Here is a 5100-nt window from a genome sequence, read left to right as displayed (position 1 = left end):
AGCTCATCCAACCCTTAACCCACGACCTTCATCCATCGACCCCCTGCCTCACGTGCACCCCCTCCTACCATGATTTCGGTATCCGCAGCCCTGATACGATGCTCCCCATTCCATTTATTGTCTTGCTATTATGCCCATCTATCATTGATCCTTCTGCTATCATAAATTGGGTCACTACATATACTCCTGAAGAAGTTGGAAGTTGGAAGTTGGAAATATATGAATTTTCATTCACCAAATCATCTCCTCACATTATATTCCACCCAAACGAACATAAAAAAAATAAAAATAAATAAGGATATTGTGTGTGCTGAATGACTAAATGTTTAGAATAGTTAAGAGATCGTATCTACAAAACATTAGCCTAATCTAAAACTTACAAGTGCCCTGACAAACATTAGCCTAATCTAAAACTTACAAGTGCCCTGACAATTTTGAGTTTGTTTACGTGTTTTTATAGTGTTTTTATAAGATATGTCCCGAGAACTCCTCCCTATATTTGGTTATATCAGGTGTGTGTGTCTCACTGCAGACTATGAATTACAACTCGATCATCATATATATACAATTTACATCGCATGAACAATTTGGCATGCATATATTATATCCACACGGAGTATGAAGCCAGATTTAGCTTCTTAAACAAGCTTTGTGCAAACAGAATAAACAACAAGATCTTCGATCAAATAATTTGGGATTGGCTGATTGAATTTTGTAATCTAGTTCCAGTATATATGCTTGGAAATATCTCCTTTGAAGAATACTTGTATAGTTGTATTAGCTTAGATCTTCACCCTGTTGTAAATAGTTGGCTACCAAGTGTAAATGTTGCAGTTCCTTCACCCATGACTGTTTTCCATGTCATCTCTCTTGCTAGTATTTTGTCAAGCTCTGACACGATCATGTTCATATTTGGCTGCCCTGCTGCTTCCCCATCTATACTGAGGCATTGTAGTGTTAAGCTGATCAAATCTTTCATTCCCTCCGGAGTGAAGTTTTCAGCTAGTCGTCTGTCCACGATATTGTTTGAGGCCACGCCTGACTTGACCTCCAAAAGGTTGAACATTACTATGTAGTAACTTAGGTGCACCTTAACTAATGTCTTTGACTAGTACTTAAGATATAATGATTAAAGCTTTCCATCAGCTTTGCTTGGACAAGCAACTTCCTACTATAAGATGCCTATAACTGAATTGCTTGACCGACGCAAACTTAGATCTTCCTCTGTCAACCACTAAAATGTCTAGTTGTCAGGGAAGATATTGTGAGGCAAAACTGTGAGAATTAAGTATCTCAAGGATTGATTTATGCTAGCGTAGGAGGTCATTGTTATTTCTTGGTATAACTATGTAGTGTAGGAGCAATTTAAAGCATGTTTACCGGTTGTTTCAAGTTTTCACCCGATCCCGTCAAGTTAATTTTTGAAGCTTCTTCTCCACTTACAATCTCCAAAAGAAATACACCAAAGCTGTATACATCCATCCTTTGAGATACTATTCCCATTCCGCCAAACCTTGAATATGTCACACAGTTGGTCAGGCCAAGACGAGAGTTTGTAGCCTGATTAGTTCTACATTGTAATAATTAAAGAAAGAAATAGGTGCGGGGATGCAAGGAAGATACTCTGGATCCTGGAAAGTACTGCCTCCTGATGTCAGAGATGAAGGGATAGCATCATTAGTTCTATCCAGCAGTTTTAAAACTCCAGCATCTGCAACTTTAGCAATGAAGTTCTCATCCACCAAGACATTGGACGTTTTGAAATTCTTGTGTACTAAAGGAGGGTTGAGACAATGCAAATGACATAAACCTGCATATATAAATTTGGTAGAATGTATGCTTCGCTCGACTGTCATAATCATCCTGTTTTGGCTCTACTGATATGTACCTTTAGCTATGCTGCAAGAGCTATGGAAAGCCTTCGTTTGAATTCCAGTTTTGTAGTTGAATTTTTTCCTGTGAAACGAGCAAACAACTGTGAAATATGTTCTGTCGTCATAGCTGGAATCCGTATAGTGATTTGGTGCTTCCCATATAGATGATCAGAGACGCTTCCATTTGGCAAATATTCGAACACTAACATTTGAAATCCATCTTCTTGACAGTAACCAAGAAGAGTAACAAGGTTTCGGTGCCAAATTTGGGACAGGTAATGCACCTATTTGACCATTTAGAGGTGTTATTTCCTTGCTATTTGGGCCTACTGAACTCCAGTATATATTATTCAAGTGTGAAGTTTATCAAATACTAATCAAGTTGTGGCCAAATAAAAAAGAAAATACAAATCAAGCTCTACTAGTGTGACTATATACCACAATGCATGCGTAAAATGGATACCTCTTCAACAAATGCACGTTGAGGAGCACTCAGACGGCTTTTGACTGCCACGACAGTCCCATCAAGAAGCAAACCTTTATACACCAAACCAAAGCTACCTTCTCCAATTAGACTGCTATCGTTAAATTTATTTGTTGCTTGTTCCAAGTCTTCCAGGGTAAAAAGTGTTACTCCTTGTGGTCCAGATAAAGGGTGACCTCTTGCTGAAGTGGATCCACCTCCTCTATTCCATTCCACTGGGATGTAATTTTAAGTAGATTAAAAGACCAAATATTACCTATCCATATACAGTTGAACTGAAGTTATTTTTTATTTATCAGAAGGATTCCCTACCTAGTGCAGAAGGGTCTGAAGAGCCTGTTTCTGAGTTCCTGTTAGAGAATTTCTTACACCGTGCCATGCAAAACCATAGGAACCCGATAACAAGCACCACCATTATAAGCCCTGCTGCAGCACCTCCAACTATGGTTGCCAATGACTGTGACATCTTGTAGGGTCTGTACCACTTCTTCTGCAAACTTAAACATTGAATCTGCGATGAATATTACCAAAATAAAAGGCAATAGTTATGGATAATGGCTAAGAAAACTGAATCATCCATCTTCAAAGCAATTCATAAACGTCGCCTAGAAATAAGTAAGAAGATACTAGAGTTTGGAAATGTAAACACAGGTTTTCAATACCAAGAAGAGGTAACTTTAGATGATCAAGTGTTGCTGTGGGTTCAACTCGTTTAAAATGGCATAATATTCAGGCCTACCACTCCAACGCTCCAAGTGGGCTGTACTTCAACAATGCTCTGAAGAGCAGATTGGCCGATCCCAAACGTCCACTAAGAGACCAGATATTGCAGTCTGTCCCTCAAATCTAAACAACAGATCTGACACCAGATACTGACCTTCCCCAGGTACCCCACTCTGCAATTCATTGTTCAGCCTCTTAGCTAAAATAAAAGTAATCTAGAGAGATGGAAAAAAGAAATGACAGCCTTACTAAGCTAGAAAGACAGGCAGTGACAACTCAAATGTAAAATGTATGAAACTCTCAAAATTATAGGAAAATCTCAAACAGCAGTTGCCGTATTATCCTGCATTGTTCCAAAACTTGACTTCACCTTTGAGGATGCATTGTTGATTTTGACTTCACTTTTTTAGGTGGCCCAATGCTCTTGTGATGGTTATTGTACTTCCAAATTTTGGTGAACCAAATGTAAGAACTAGAGGTAAACATTATGTCAAGATGGATATTTGATTCCCAGATAGAGCTTTTACCATGTGTAAGAGTTGAGTGTAGCTATTTACATGTATATGTATTTTTGCATGAAAATTGTTGACATGATTGAGAACATCAATTCTGTTTAGTTTTCTTCAAAATAATAAGAAATCTATATAGGGATTGTTTCTTATTGCCAGCTAAATTTAAGGTGTTTTACCTTGTTGTGAACGGGGAGAAAGTTAAGTTTTATTTTGTTTGTACTAAGAAACATTATTAATGCTGAACTGATCAAAAGTTGTAATCAGTCGATCGGTCCTTGAATTTGAAGTATCTTCCCTTTTGCCTTTTTTTTTTTCTCATCTGATCTGGAAAGAAAGAACGGATAATTATTGTTTTGTAAGGAGAGGTTGGGGTGTCTCCTCATGTGGTCATGCATGACACCAGCAAACATGATATTAACCACAGGACGCAGCTCCAATAGAAAATAAGCTCCAGTGACTATCTTTTCTGGTTTTCCTTCCATATTAGTTATTTATCTGGTTTTGCCAATTGGATATGTGAAACCGCCTTCTTGTCTTTGCTTGTTATATATGCTTGTCAGTATATGTCTATTTCTGTATATGCATGGTTGAAATGCACTGAGGAAGGTAGGAGGAAGGCTCATTGATCTGTATTTTTTTGTTCTCTGTCAGTCTATCATAATATTTTATCTTGGTTGTTTTAATTTCTGATGCTGTCTTCTGTGTTGGGTTGTAAAAGCAAAGGGGTATTGTCTTGTTGTGCTGGTCTGAGAGCTGGAGTACAGAATGGCCATGTTAGCAAGTCCTGCAAAAATAGTGAGAAAAACAAGTTTTGGTGGGAAAGTTTGGTTTCTTAAATAGGAAGTACGTACGTGCTTTGGATGAGAGCTTCTGCATAAAGTGTTTCTTTTCTGAAATGGTACTTCATATCACCTAGTACTAGCATCACGCATTGTTGTTATATGCTTGGAAGACCCTTTTTATTACATTCCTATAAGATTGCCTGCCTTGTTGATTTTATCAGTTCAATGAGTTCATTCACTGGGAAGAACCTAATACCCACTATTTCATATATATAACAATCTTCATCAGATATATATCTTAGGGATATATAGTTTGTTTAAGTGCTAAAACAATTGTTGTGAATATATAAGTGCGGAAACAACGTTACCCACAACAAACAGATCAATCCTACACAAAGATCGATCCTTCACACTAGACAAGACTTCAACACCCTCCAAGCAATATCCCAACACTTCTCAATATCAAATAACAAGCATATAAAGTAAAACAATTAATGTAAAGGAAGAACAAACCACAAGACGAGATACATCATGGTTCGGCAATTTGCCTACTTCCACACTGCGAGTTCCAAGCTTTACTGGATGTCCTGAGTAACAGATTACAAGTCTCTCAATTCACTCACAAAGAATGAACACTCAACTCACAAAGAATTGCTATCTTATAATCTCTCTCTTTCTTGGTTTTGGAAAAAGTTAGGTTTTCCAAAAAACTTATTTTGTTTTAT

At 37.5% G+C, this 5100-nt stretch overlaps 1 pseudogene across 1 annotated transcript; it reads right to left on the bottom strand.

Annotated features, from left to right (window-relative positions):
• Window positions 1-559: 559 nt before the first annotated feature.
• Window positions 560-4621, bottom strand: LOC147488086 (putative serine/threonine-protein kinase PBL28; annotated as a pseudogene). The gene is made up of 7 exons (XR_015202753.1): window positions 3770-4621; window positions 2671-2869; window positions 2338-2573; window positions 1889-2158; window positions 1624-1810; window positions 1381-1513; window positions 560-1042 (listed from the first exon to the last, which is right to left on the bottom strand). The product of XR_015202753.1 is annotated as a putative serine/threonine-protein kinase PBL28 (transcript).
• Between the last annotated feature and the right edge of the window lie 479 nt (window positions 4622-5100).

Source organism: Coptis chinensis, chromosome 7, assembly GCF_015680905.1.
Source record: "Coptis chinensis isolate HL-2020 chromosome 7, ASM1568090v1, whole genome shotgun sequence".
Taxonomy (NCBI): Eukaryota; Viridiplantae; Streptophyta; class Magnoliopsida; order Ranunculales; family Ranunculaceae; genus Coptis; species Coptis chinensis.
The sequence above is the reverse complement of the archived record's forward strand: the minus strand, read 5'-3'. Positions and strand labels throughout refer to the sequence as shown.